At 51.3% G+C, this 14,480-nt stretch overlaps 1 protein-coding gene across 8 annotated transcripts in view; it reads right to left on the bottom strand.

Moving 5' to 3' along the window:
• Positions 1–14,480, bottom strand: part of SMOC1 (SPARC related modular calcium binding 1) — a 147,944-nt gene that overhangs the window by 98,447 nt on the left and 35,017 nt on the right. For 2 of the 8 annotated variants that reach the window (XM_084969600.1, XM_084969604.1), the window contains exon 1: positions 7,557–8,168. The exons of 5 other annotated variants lie outside the window; for them this stretch is intronic. The gene's annotated coding sequence lies outside the window, so the exon portion shown is untranslated. Of the gene's footprint in view, positions 1–7,556; positions 8,169–14,480 lie in introns of those variants that run through there. One more of the 8 variants, XM_084969595.1, reaches the window with a different exon arrangement.

Raw genomic sequence — 14,480 nt, 5'->3', positions numbered from 1 at the left:
TAAAATTTCAAAGCACTCTAAGAGAAAGGTGAAGGGAGGAGCCATAACAGAAATAAATTGCAAGGGAAGGGGGTCGGCCATTCTCGTTTATTGCACAATTCCTGCGTGCAAGGCAGGGTGCAAGGCACCTTGCATAAATTTTTTTTAGTGACCCTAACAATAAGCCAAGAGGTAATACTTTGCATCCCACTTTGCAGGTGAGAAAACTGAGGCTCAGAGAAGTTAAGCAATTGTTCAAGGCCACATGGAAACCAAGCCTAGATCTATGATTCCATCATCTCACAACCAACAATGACCAGAGAACCATTTGAGGACTTGCAGAATTCTCCGAACTTAGCCTTGGACTGCCTAAAGGCTCAGCAATCTGAAAAATGAAACCTGGAGGTCCCTAGTGGCCTAGCGGATTAAGGATCCAGCATTGTCACTGCTGTGGTGAGAGTCCCATCCCTGGCCCGAGAACTTCCATATGCTGCAGGCGCAGCCAAAAAGAAAAAAGCTTGTTTTTAAAAAAAGAAGAGAAATCCTACATGGTTATGTACTCATACATAATGGAGCAAAAAAAAAATGCAGACTTGTAATACTCTGCCACAACCTCACCTCCTCTACCCACTCCCACCAAAAAAAAAAAAAAATGGGACAGGGCAGTGAGGAAAAGTAAGACTAAGCAAAGACTCTGGCTCCTTCACAGGCCTGGTCCCTGGCAGCACTTTTTCCAGGGCCCCACAGTTCCCACCCTGTGGTCCAGCTCTACGCATCTTCCCAGTTCCCCTAACTTGACGGGGGGTTACTCTGTCTCAACTGGGGAGCCGCCCTCTGCCACAGTCATGTAAAAATAAACAGGGACAAAGTTCAGAGTCAATGCCATTATATTTCTTTTTTTTTTTTTTTTTTTTTTTTGTCCTTTTGCCTTTTCTAGGGCTGCTCCCGTGGCATATGGAGATTCCCAGGCTAGGGGTCTAATCGGAGCCGTAGCCGCCGGCCTACCCCACAGCCACAGCAACTCGGGATCTGAGCCACATCTTCGACCTACACCACAGCTCATGGCAATGCCGGATCCTTAACCCACTGAGCAAGGCCTGGGATTGAACCTGCAACCTCATTGTTCCTAGTCGGATTTGTTAACCACTGAGCCACGACAGAAACTCCCCCCTTCTATTTCTGATGTGGGAAAGGGGACAGTCCTCACTTATGAGTTGGAGGGAAGATGGGTAACAGATGAACTCAATACCCCAACTGTCAGGGAGCTGTGCCCTTAGTAATAGCAACCAGATCTGAGGCTGTCACAGGACACAGCAAAGTGCTGTTTGGGAAGGTTCTCTGTACCTGGCAGAAAATGCAGGTGTGAAAAGCACAGACTCTGAGTAGTCAGACCTGAGATCCAGCCCCTAGACCGTGAACCTCGGTGGAGATACTCTACGAGTCTTGGCTTCCTCATCTATTTAAAGACAAGGAAATAGAGCAATTCGGAGTTCCCGCAGTGGTGCAGAGGAAATGAATCCGGCTAAGAACCATGAGGTTTCAGTTCGATCCCTGGCCTCGCTCAGTGGGTTAAGGATCCAGCGTTGCCGTGAGCTGTGGTGTAGGTTGCAGATGTGGCTCGGATCTGGTGTTGCTGTGGCTCCGGCGTAGGCCAGCAGTTACAGCTCTGATTAGACCCCTAGCCTGGGAACTTCTATGTGCCTTGGGTGCGGCCCCAAAAGAACAAAAGAAAGAAAAAAAAAAAAAGAAAGAAAAGAAAAAGAAATACAGCAATTCTACCATCAAAGATTGCTCTGAGGATAAGGGGGTAGGTTGGTACATTAAAAGTTCTTGATGCCTCTTAGCTAGCACTGTACTACCACTTCTATCGTCAACTAAATCAGGGTTGTTCAAACTACATTCTAGTTCTGCAGTTCCACGTACTCTCACCGAAGACCCTTTGGGACTGGTTGGCACACAAAGTTAAACTTTGGATATTTTGTAAAATTGCCCCTTTTCTTTGTATTTTCCATCTGTGTGAGTGCATTTCTTTCTAATTTCATAGTACAGTGATTTTCAACTCTGTATCATCCAGAACCATGGCAAAAGAAGTGGAAAATATTTAAGTTCTAAAAAGTTACAAATTAAAGAATAGTGCCGCTATTACTAACTATAGTCAAAATGCCTTTTATTTGTGTAATGGAGAGGGCAACAATGAAAATTTTTTAATGGGAGAATAATGTTACTACAAACCCACAATTGCAATCTGACTCCCACAATAAGTAAATACTACTCCTCTAAACACTTTATTTTAGACCTCATTCTTTCCAATAAGGGTCATTGGCTTAGAGTAAAAGAGTGCATAAAAACTTAAACATTCATTTTGCAACAAAGCTGTACCCTTTTTTGCCTGTACAAAGGGCACAGTTTTGTTGCACAAATGAATGTCGGAGAAGCATACCAATTTTAAAGTTTCGCTTTGCACATCATAATATGTGCATTCTCCCCCACACACACACTAAAATATGGTTTGAGTTAATGTAGGAGTGCTGTGAATTCAAGAAGTCTCACAACTGCTGCGGGTCTGGTCTTGTATGTCTCATCTCAGAATTGCTCAGCACTCCTCATGGGGGGAGAGAAGGAGAACCAGTATCCCCATTCCCCCCACATCTTTCAGCCCTGACACAGCTCCTCTGCCCCCTCCCTCCCTCCATTCTTCCCATCCTCCATCCCCGTGGTCGCCAGGAGACAACAGACACTGCCAGGCCGGCCAGCATCCCTCATCTTCGGGTACAGGGGTTCCAAAGCAAAAGGATCCGTCCCCAGACCTACACAGTTGCCCTCAAAGGAGGAGAGCAGCAGAGGGCGGCCATTGCAAGTAGGGGGTAGAGGGGGAGCCCTGCAGTCAGATAGGTGACGCTACATCTGCCCCTCTGGCCCCCGCCGCCCCTCCCCCTAATCCTTTGTTTCTGGGGTCTGCCACTCCCTTCCCTCAGCACCCCCAGGGAGACAGAGGGAACTGGGGACAGAGGGGCCGTGCTCCACCGAGGCACCGGGGACAGCAGAGGAAGGTTAGCCCCAGGGCTGGCCCACCCCAGCCTGGCAGACACAGATTCTACTGCAAATACATCACATTTACTCTAAAGCCAGTGCCCCAGGTCCTGTCCAAATAGGCCCTGCAGAAAGCCCTCTCTGCCTGTTGAGATGCTGAACCCGTGATTCCACACATCCTGGTGAACCAGAGCCCCCTCCCACTCTCCTGTGGCCAACTTGACTTTGGGGAAATGAGAGGACAGTGGTGAGGAGGGGTGTTTCCATGCCTTTGAGCGTGCCGGCACCTTCCAAGGACCGCACGCCTGAACGCTGGTTGATGAACAGCTCAGGTTTTAGGAGACAGGATGGCAACGCCACTGTTTGGTAGGCGATGCTCAGAACAGGTAAACAGCTCTGAGACTTGGCCCCAAAAAGGCTGGTGCCCCACCCCCTGCCTGACATCCCCCTCCCTGCCTCCTGCTCCCCTTCTCTTCCCACCCCTTGGGTCCAATTCCAGACCAAGGCTGGGTAACAAGAGAGAAAAGCAGAAAAAAGTCCTAAAAGCATCAGAAGGCAGAGGCAGAGAGCCTCTGTCAACCAGGGGCGACAACTGAGATGGCCATTTCCTGCCTCCTCCACTTTTACTGCTGCCACCATGGCCACCACAGACCCTGAGGGCAGTTCTCGGGAGAATTTTCTCTTATTTTTCATAGACATTACAAGACCTAGACCTGCTGCAACCTTCCCCAGCATCCTTTTAAAACATTGAACTGCTCTCTAGAAATCCTTTCTTAAGTCTAATCTAAATCCCTCACACTGCAGTTTAAGCTTATTTCCTGTTGATCAAGCCAACCATTATTTCTCACGTATCTTCTTAGAGGCCTGACCCAGGGCTGCCCCAGGCTACAAAAGAACGTGATCTTGCTCCTTCCTTCCAGAAGCCAACGCTCTTGAGGACAAGAGATGGACAAACAAGAAGGCACCAGACCCTGCCCGCCTCATTCCTAGGTATCAAGAGCAGTAATGGCAAGAAGGCCACAGGGTCTGGGAGAAGGAGGAGCTGGAGGAGCTCAGGGGACTGCACAGAGGGCGCAGGACATGGGGCCTCCCTGACTGGTAGATGCAATTCTTGCTCCTGGCTGAGAGGAGGAATGGAGAGCCCTCGGGCAAAGTGACAGTGCAGGTGCAGGGGGCAGGCGCATGAACACACTGGCTGCAGTAGACTGTCTGAGGATGGGGCGGGTCCCTCAGTCCTACAGGCCCTGAGGAAAGCCTGGGAGCCTTGAGCAGGAAACGCACTTCATAAAACTGGTATTTGCAGTTGGTTATTCTGGCCACCATGGGTAGACGAGACAGAAGGGGGAAAAGAGCAGATGCAAAACGGACAGTTAAAGAGACACTGGCAGAAATCCAGACCCGAGGTGCTGACAGGGGCCTAGGCTACCCAGTGGCAGTGAGGATGGAAAGAAAGAATCAATTTGGGAGATGGCTTGGAAGAAGATTCTGGAATCTTCTGCTTCCAGCCTACTTCAGTAAATGCGATGTAACTGGGTCACCTCCTGCCTTCCCCACTTCAGGCCAAGAGCTGCCTCAGGCCCTGGGGGATGAGTGTCCTTGTCAGAGAGCGAGCTTCACAAAGTGCCCTCTGGCCAGCCAGGCTCGCCTTGAGTCAGTCGCTCCAGGTCTTCCCTTGAGAGGGAGCTCTCCCAAGGCCCAACCCTGGAGGCCAGTGACTTCGGCTCCCCGGCCCCTTCTCTAGTGTCCCAGGGAACCCTGCTCAGACCTCAGGCCCTCCCAACACCAGCCCAGGGACCCAGCTGCTGGCTCTCACCCAGCAGCATTTGGAAGTGGCTGGGGGTGTTATCCTGCCTTCCCTGTTTAGTTCAGGCAAGTTAAACTAATGTCCCACAAAAGAGGATGCAGTATGTCCTAACCCTCAGCCCAAGCACTCATCCATCTACCCTCAGAAAAGTCTGTGGCACAAGACACTTGCCACATGTGCCTTTTTTTTTTTTTTTTTTTTGGTCTTTTTAGGGCTGCACCTGTGGCATATGGAGGTTCCCAGGCTAGGGATCAGATCAATATTGGAGTTGAAGCTGCCAGCCTAGGCCACAGCCACACAGCCACAACAATGCAGGATCTGAGCCGTGTCTATGACCTACCCCACAGCTCACGGCAATGCCGGATGGTTAACTCACTGAGCGAGACCAGGGATCGAACCTGCATCCTCATAGATCTACTCAGAGTCGTTCCCGCTGCACCAAGACAGGAATTCCCACACGCGCTTCTTGAGTGAGGTGGCCCGGCAGCTGGCTCACAGACCCACTGCGGGGTGCAGATGGGGAAAGGGCTCCATCAGGGGTATCAGTTACCAGGGGCCAAGGAAGCAGAGGATGGAACAGAGCCAAGAACGATCCAGAAGCAAGGCAGCAGAAGCACGTGTGGATGTCAGAGCCTGCTCTCCAAGGTGGACTTGGGAGTCGGACTGCTCTCTCGGGGTCTGTCGCCTCCCCTGGCCGGCTCCCATGACCTCTTTAGAGGGGGACGACTGGGGCTGTGGCGCTGAGGGGGCCCTGGTTGAATTCTGCACCAGAACTTCCAGAAAAGAGTCTGTGCTCAGCTCGGCCCAGACACCACAAAGAGGTTTCCTAGTAAGGCTTCTCCCCTCCTTCACCTTCCCAAAGCCACTGGACCATGACCACACCAAGAAACAAGCCCCATGGAGTCTAGCCACACTCCCAGGTTTTGCTACGAAAGAGGCCCACCTGTGTTCAATCCAGACCCAAAAATTTCCTTACCAGCTTGCACTTTGCCCTGGAGAAGGCCTCTCTCTCCCCTCCCCTTCTCTGGAAGCTCAGATTCCTCAAGAAGCCTCCAAGGTGCAGTGCCCAGTGTCCCAGGCTTAGCTCTCAAATGGTTTCCAGAACATCTCTCTAAAAAACGTACCCCAATGTCCTGGAAGGCCTTCAGTTTCCCAGGCATTTCTGTGGTCTGTGAAGCACAGTATTTAAAAGTGAGGCCTTTGGAATCAAGACAAACCAGGATTTCAAATCCCAGCTCCTCTGCTTACTTGCTGTGTGACTTTGTGGCAGTCACTTAACCTCTCTGAGCTTCAGCTGCTTCATCTGTATAATAAGAATAATGCCCATTCCATGTATTTGTCTCAAGGGCCAGTGAAATGATATGTATAAAGCATACAGCACACGCCTGGCACACTGCAGACACTGGATAAATGGTAGCTATGTTTATGAGGACCAGCCCACAGCCCTCAGACAAAAATAGGATTGGGAGGCAGAGGGAGGAAGGAATGGAAGACAGAGACTTCGGCTCGTAGGATGGCTCCAGCTGGCTCCTTCCTCTTCCTCCCCTACACGTCAGCAACGAGCCTCTAGGAACCAGGATATGGCAGATGCTGGCCCCAGGAGGGTCTCTTCCTGTCATCGCTGGGCACCTGTCCCTCTTGAGGAGACTCTGGTCCCTCAAAGAGGTCTTCCCCAGACATCCGGGCCCTCCAGAGAGCAACCGCTCCAGTGTAGAGGGGCTTGGAGAGTGACCCCATCCAGAAAGGCTTCTGTCCTGGTCAAGCAGCCCAGCACTCACTTCTGGCACTTGGGGCTTCAAGAGCCACGTTTCCTGACTCGCTCTTGGAGAACTGACGTCAAAAGTTGAAAATAAGAATAAACAGAAGCTGGAGTTCCCATCGTGGCTCAGCAGGTTAAGAAACTGACTAGCATCCATGAGGACGCAGGTTCGATCCCTGGCCTTGCTCAGTGGGTTAAGGATCCCATGTTGCCATGAGCTGGGGTGTAGGCGGCAGATGTGGCTGGGATCTGGCATTGCTGTGGCTGTGGTATAGGCCGGCAGCTATAGTTCCAGTTCAACTCCTAGGCTGGGAACTTCCATATGCCTCAGGTGCAGCCCTAAAAAGACAAAAAGACAAAAAAAAAGAATAAACGTAAGCATAAGAAGCACAGATAGATAGATATGCATGGTTTAACTCTGCATGGGGCTCTGAAGATATGTTAATCTTAATAACTCTACCAAGATAGGCACATTCTTTGGGCAAAATGGATTAATCTAGATTTTCCCCCAAATGTTTAGGTGAGGCGGGTTCTTATTTTTATTTGTCCTTTGAAATAAAGGTCCCAGGAGGCAAAGAAAGGGCCTACCATAGAGCCCCCCAAAGTAGGGCACACAGAACGCCCAAGGCACCCAGCCACATCACACGCACAAGGGATCAGAACAGTCCAGAGCTGGAGCCACCCTGGAGTCTGTAAATCCGGCTACAAAGCTGTCTGGGCTGGGCTGGACCCTCACCCCTGGCTGGCTCTGGCTCTGGCCTCAAACACACTGAGCCTGCATAAACAAACAGGGGATTACACTGACCCTGGCTAGGAGGAGACTGCAGTTTTGCTTTCTGAAAAAGTTGCAGAAGGCCAAGAAAAATCATCTCTGATACAGACAAGGAAAAATCTCAGAGAGAATCAGAGCTGCACACGGCCCGGCAGAGCCGAGGAAGCCCAACCTCCAGCATCCCAACCCGGGTGCCAGGCACAGACACTCACAGATACATGTTCTGCTCCAGGCCTGGCCCTGGGCAAGGCTCTTCTCCAATCCGGGGCTCAGGCGGAAGCTTCCTGGATTTATTCAAGGCGTCCCTTCTCTTTGGCAGGAATCCCACAGCATCAAGCCCAGCCACCCTCCTAGGCCTCCTTGCCAGTTCCCGGTCGCCTTCTCTGCCCTGCATGGACCCCTGCCTTCTGTTTAATCCCCTTCTAGTTTCCTCAGGGGGCTCCTCTCAGCCCCATGTTATAAGACAGAAGGGAACTCTGCTCCATCCCTCTGGCCACCGTGGCTTGGAGGTCCTGTGGGCTGAGCAGTGCTGCCAAGTGCTTGGAGGGAAGGAAGGCCAGGCCCTTCCAGCGTCCGTCCAGAAGACCAGAGCAGTGGCTGGAGAAGCGGCCTCGCCCCCACGCAAGCCTGCGCCTCCTCGGCAGTTTTCTGGCATGGATAAGAGGTTTCCTCTGACCATTTTCCGGAGTCCAGCTCCTTATCCTGCCAGCCCCCTCACATTCTCAAGCAATCACGGAGCCCTTCCTGTCTGGCGTTTGTCAGTCCCAACACATACGCGGCAAAGGCTCCGACGCCGATGACCTCCAGGACCAAACCCGAGGCCTGGACCTTCAGAGGCCCCCTGGCTTGTGTAATACTGAAGCAGCTGGAAGCCGGCCAGCGCTTGACAAAGCTCGGCCTGCACGTATGATTGCAATGAGTCATACGAACCAAAAGCATGGGTTCAATCCCTAGTTCTGGCCAGTGGCCTTGGAAGTGGTGTTTCACTTATCTGTGCCTCAGTTTCCACATCCATAAAATGGACGTGATGACAGACTCGCTGCATCAGTTCCTAGTCGGATTCGTTAACCACTGAGGCACGACGGGAACTCCAGACCCACTGCATCGGGATACGGCCAGGCAGGTGAAGCTGGAGTGCAGATGTATAAAGACCATAGGGTCAGCCTGGCGCCAGAGAGTCCTCGGTAAACGTTAGCCACTGTCGTCACCATATAACCACATTCAGGTGCTCACAGCAATCCTGTGAGCCTCCCTGGCAGAGACGAACTGAGGTTCAGAGAGGCCAAGCAACGTCCTCAAGGTCACCATGAAAAAGAAGGGCTAGACAATGGCTTCCGATGTCTTCTTCCTCCAACGTACTTTCCACCACTCAAGACCCACGAATAAATGCTGACCTGGTGCCTATGTGCCATTCTGCTCCAGGAACTACAACAGTGAGCGGGGCAAACACAGTCCCTGACTATCCGCCCCCCCCACACACAAAGGGGGAGCATGTGATGAGAGGAAGTTGGTCTGGGAGCAACATGACAGGCTGGGTCAGAGGTGCTGGCTGTGGGACAGGGCAGAGTTCAGCTGCCTCAAAAGAAAAAAGCCATTTCTGGAGTTCCCCTTGTGGCTAAGCGGGTTAAGAACCCAACATAGTCTCTGCGAGGACGCGGGTTTGATCCCTGGTCTCCCTCAGTGAGTTAAGGATCCCACGTTGCTGTGGCTGTGGCATAAGCCGGCAGCTGCAACTCCAATTTGACCCCTAGCCTGGGAACCTCCGTGTGCTGCAGGTGTGGCCCTAAAAAGACAAAACAAAAAACAAAAAGAAAAAGCCATTCGTCTTCGGCAGAGCCTCTAGGACACTGGAGGCTGGGAGAGGGAGATACAGCAGGAGGAAGAATCCTTCTCTCTCCTGCATCTGCTGCCTGGCCCCCGAACACTATTTTTTTCTCCCCTTTCCTTTCCCCAGGCTCACGTGCCCTGGTGGTCTGGTGGTTAGGATTCGGATCCGGCACTCTCCCTCTTCCCCACACTTTCAGAGTCATCAGCACCCTTCCTGCCCCATGGCCTGATCCAGAACTTGAAGCAAAGAGGGTGGCTCAGTTCGCCGTGGTCCCCGGCACAGAATCAAACACGAATGAATGTCCAGTCTAGTCTGCAGGGAAATGACTGGTCACAGCACAAAGCCTTCTCTTTCTACAGCGTCTCCTCAGAACACAACCCAGAGTCCTGACAGGCTGGGCTTCGTTACCTAAGACTCTCCCATCACGAAAGCACTGCTTCTTGCTCTCCAAACAAAGCTGACATCAGGAGAGTGTGGCCCATTTGGGTTTGTTCTCTGGACACACAACATCTAGATTTTGTCAGGGTTTTAGTGATACCAAGTCAGGAGATGGAAAAAAAATTCTAAAAGACTGTGATGTTAACCAGCTCCATAGGCCTCGGTGCCAGAAGCTTCCTCAGACAAGACCCTGGAGCTGGAGTGGGGGTGGGGGAGGGGAGCCATCCCCAGGGAGGTGCGTCTTCAGTCGGGAAGCGCCAGAACACCCCTTCTGCGTGTGCTCAGATTCTTCCAGATTCATCTGTCTTTCCTGGTGGTCTGAGGTACCAGCAGGAAATTGGGCTTTGTTTCCTGCTCTGCTTATTTTGATAAGAAGAAAGCCGGAGAACGAACAACTTCTAACCTACAATGAACTTTCTGGATAGAGCTGCCTGACCTTAAGTGGGCCCCTGAAGATTCCAGAGAGCCAGCAGCCCTCACGTCTCTTGGGTCACTTCCCCCGGGGCTCAGGCGTTCCGTCAACACGTACTTGAACCTCATCTGGGCCCAGTGCTGCCCTCAGGGTGGGGATACAGTGATGGGTAAGAGACACCAGTTCACAGCTCACATGGGCGTCCCATCTTAGGGGCTTGAGACAGACAGACACACACACACACACACACACACACACGCAAATACATGGACAAACCACTTCAGAACATAGTAATTTGTGTTCTGTAGAAAGTAAAACAGCAGAGTGTGGACCGTGTCGTCCAGGAGACTGGAGGGTGGGTGACATCTGAGCACAGACATCAATGTCAAGAATGTGCTGCCCACACGAAAGCCAGGGAAGGTCATGGCTCCTCCCCTCGAGAGCCTCCCGGCCTAGAAGAGGAGAAAAGAGGCACAAGCACAAGACACACCCCACCTTACCCATCCTAGTATCCTCCCTGCCGCAGGAGGTGGGAGGGGCGGCGGGGGGGGGGGGGGAGGTCAGATTATGTAGGACTCAACACAGGCCCCAGTGAGGGGTTTGAGTTGCATCCGAAGGGCCGTGGAAAGGCTTTGAAGGGTTTTACACAGGGAGACGATGTGATTTGATAAACACCATTTTAATCATTCACCTCCAGGAGTTCCCTTGTGGTGCAGCGGGTTAAGGATCCAGCATTGTCACTACAGCACCTTGGGTCACTGCTGTGGCGTGGGTTTAATCCCTGGCCCAGAAAGTTCCATATTTTGTGGTTTCACACAGCTCACCGCCCCCCAAATTTAAAAGATTCACCTCTAATAAGAAACAAAACTGCCCAATTAAAAAGTGGACCAAGTGGACCAGCGACCTTACCAGACGTCTCATCAAAGCAAATAAACAGATGGCAAATAAGCACATGAAAAGATGCTCATCTCATCAGGAAAGAGTAAATTAAACCCACAATGACATACATATATATATACGACTGAATCACTTTGTTGTACAGCAGAAACTACCATAACCTTGTCAATCAACTATACTTTAATAAAACTTAAAAAAAAAACCACAAAAACCGGTGCGCTACCACTACACACCATTAGAATGGCCCAAACGGGGAACACTGACGGCAAATGCTGGTGAGAACGTGGAGCAACAGAAACTCTCCCTGCTGGTGGGAACGTATAATGGTTACAACCACTTCGGAAGTCTTGTGGTTTCTCACCAGAATGATCATACTCTTAACATTTGATCCAGCCATGGCGCTCCTTGGTATTTATCTAAAGGAGATGAAAACTTTTGTCCACACAAAAACCTGCACACGGATGTTTACAGAAGCTTCACTCACCATGGCTAAAACTTGGACACAACCAAGATGTCCTTCCGTAGGCCAATGGATAATCAAACTGTGGTGCATTCAGAGACTGAAATGTTATTCAGCCTCAACAAGCAGTGAGCTATCGTGAAAAGACACGGAGGAAACATAAACGCGTATGACTAAGTCAAAGAAGCCAACCTGAAAAGGCTACACGCTATCTGATTCCAACTACAGGACATCCTGGAAAAGGCAAAAACCACAGAGACAGAAAAAGGATCAGTGGGTGCCAGGAGTCGCAGGATGGGAATGAACAGGTAGAGCACAGATTTTTTTTTTTTTTTTTTTTTGTCTTTTTGCCATTGCTTGAGCCCCTCCATGGCATATGGAGGTTCCCAGGCTAGGGATCGAATCAGAGCTGCAGCCACCAGCCTATGCCAGAACCACAGCAACGCGGGATCCAAACCAAGTCTGCAACCCACACCACAGCTCACAGCAATGCCGGATCCCTAACCCACTGAGCAAGGCCAGGGATCGAACCTGCAACCTCATGGTTCCTAGTCGGATTTGTTAACCATTGAGTCACAACGGGAACTCTGAGCACCAAGGATTTTTAGGGCAGTGAAAATACACTGTATGATACCTTAAGGATGGACACATGCCGTTAAACATTTGTCCAAACCCAAAGAATGCACAACACCAAGAGTGAACCCTGATATAAATGACATACTTTGGGTGATAATAACATGGCAGCATAGGTTCATCAATTGCAACAAGGGTACCACTCTGGTGGGGGATGCTGATAGTGGGGGAGGCTGTGCATGGGTAGGGCAGGGAGTATGTGGGTTTCTTCCTTTTAATTTTGCTGCAAACCTTAAACTGCTCTAAAAATAGTCTTAAAAAGTGATGGGGGGGGGAAGTAGTTCCCATCGTGGCTCAGCAGAAATGAATCTGACTAGCATCCATGAGGATGCAGGTTCAATCCCTGGCCTCGCTCAGTGGGTTAAGGATCCGGCAATGCTGTGAGCTGTGGTGAGGTCACAAAAATGGCTCCGATCCTGCATTGCTGTGGCTGTGGCATAGGCCAGCAGCTACAGCTCTGATTCAACCCGTAGCCTGGGAACCTCCATCGACTGCGGGTATGGCCCTAAAAAGACAAAAAAAAAATTTTGACCCCAGCTGCTAAGTGAAGAAAGATAAGAAAAGAATCAAGAAGATAAGTCATAAGGTTTCTGAGGCTATCCAGGCCCCAGGGATGGGGGTAGCAGTTTGGAGTAGGAAGCTGTCAGTGGACAGAGTGAGAATTCATTGCAGATGGGCTATGGACTTAATAGGACTTGCTGATTGACCAGACATGGGTGGTTGAAGAAAAAAAGGTCGGGGGGACCAAGAGTGACCTCTAGATTTCTGGCTTGAGAAGATCGGCGAGGGGTGAGACAGGAAGGTCTGGGGAGGACTAAGTTTGCAAGAGAAGGGCAATTTGAGGTTTATTAAGTTCTAGATGCTTATTGGACAGCAGTGGCAGATCCCCTCTTCCGGGATCCTGGGTAGAAAGGAGGCCTTCTTCCCTCCATCCCTCTTTCCCCATCCTGATGGCTGGCCCAATGTTTCTGGTTACCATCACAAAGTACTGGAGGCATCAACACTTTCCGAGCCATTTAATAAAAGGACAGAAACCCATGAGAAGCATCGGTTAGTTCCGCAGCTGGACGATGCAGTGAGAACACCCAAGTTAGGGCCCCAGCCCAGCCCCTGGGAACACTCTTTCGTTGGGAACAGAAACTGGAACAATTCTCCTGGGCTTTATGTCAGCCATCTGCCTCCCCAGCATACAAAGCCCGGCACGGATACGGGGTGTCATTCACCCACCTTGTGGACAAGTCCAGAGAAGGGGAGGGGGGCTGGCACGGTCACCAGGACGGGAGCACCCCAGAAGACAGGGGACAGAGCCCGTTCACCCAGAGCTCAGAGCCTCGGAACATGACACATCAGGACTGTGCAATGAATTGTTGTTGCATGAATTGATGTCGCCTTCTGCTCTACTGGGAAACTTGGCCCAGAACATCGAACTCGTCACTCTAAATTTTGCAGTGAGTAAGTGGAAATGAAAAACAGGGAGGTGGGGTGGGGGGCTGTGAGCCTCATAGTCCAGGAAGGTTCCAGTCTCTGAGAAGCAAGGGGCTATTCAGGCCAGCCTGCAAGGTCTCACCCGTGATGGAGTGACCAAGGTGAGATCTGTGGGGCTGGGGGCTGCAGAGTCAAGGTCACTCCCGTCCCTGCCCTTGGCCTGCCCAGGTTGTGACTCAGGCAGGAGGCAGGGCTCGGGAGGCATCTGGCCAGCCCTGTGGCAGGAAACTGGTGTGAGGGTGGTAGCTCATGGCCCGTTCCCGGTAACCAAGTGTGGGCCCTTGGCCCCTAAGAACTGTCTCATAGGACCCAGGGTGTATCGACAGTCTGAGGAACCCAGTGCTAAAAAGCACAGAGCAGGACTCCCCCTCTGAACGGTGACTACGGACTGGCTTACAGGGTGGGTGGAATTTCGACTGGCCACCTCCAGCCACAAGCCTATTCCTATGCTGTGCCCTCTGCCTGGAGCAACATCTGCCCCCACTGAGAGAGTTGTCTCCCCCAGACCTCACCTGGAGCAGCGCATTTTCAGGGAAGCCCTCCTGCCTCTCTGACCTTCCAGATGGGGTCAAAGGCCTGAGGCCGAGCAGCTCTCCTCTGCAGCCCTCACCACAAGCAAGTTGTATTTTGTCTCTGTGGTTACTGTATTGCCTCCCCTACTCCATGTCGGCAGTGGCTGTGTCTGTTCTGCTGTCATCACTGCATGCTCACCTGGTGCTGAGTCTGACACAGAGCAGAAGTGAATGTGCCGCAGGAATGTGAAGATACGGTTGGGAGGACACAGTAGTGGCATTTGGGGAGCAGCAAATAGTTCCAAGGTGGCAGGAAGCAGCTGTGATGTATGAGCATCTGAATTGCAACTCCAAGTCCCAGTTCTGGCAACAGCCCTTAATCAATAACAGCACAGGGGAGGGTTCCCATCATGGCTCAGCAATAATGAACCTGACTAGTATCCATGAGGACATGGGTTCAACCCCTGACCA

This window comes from Sus scrofa, chromosome 7, assembly GCF_054392235.1.
Source record: "Sus scrofa isolate SSC_HxYL_T2T_F1_AM1 chromosome 7, Sscrofa_HxYL_maternal_Yorkshire_Landrace_v2.0, whole genome shotgun sequence".
NCBI lineage: Eukaryota > Metazoa > Chordata > Mammalia > Artiodactyla > Suidae > Sus > Sus scrofa.
The sequence above is the reverse complement of the archived record's forward strand: the minus strand, read 5'-3'. Positions and strand labels throughout refer to the sequence as shown.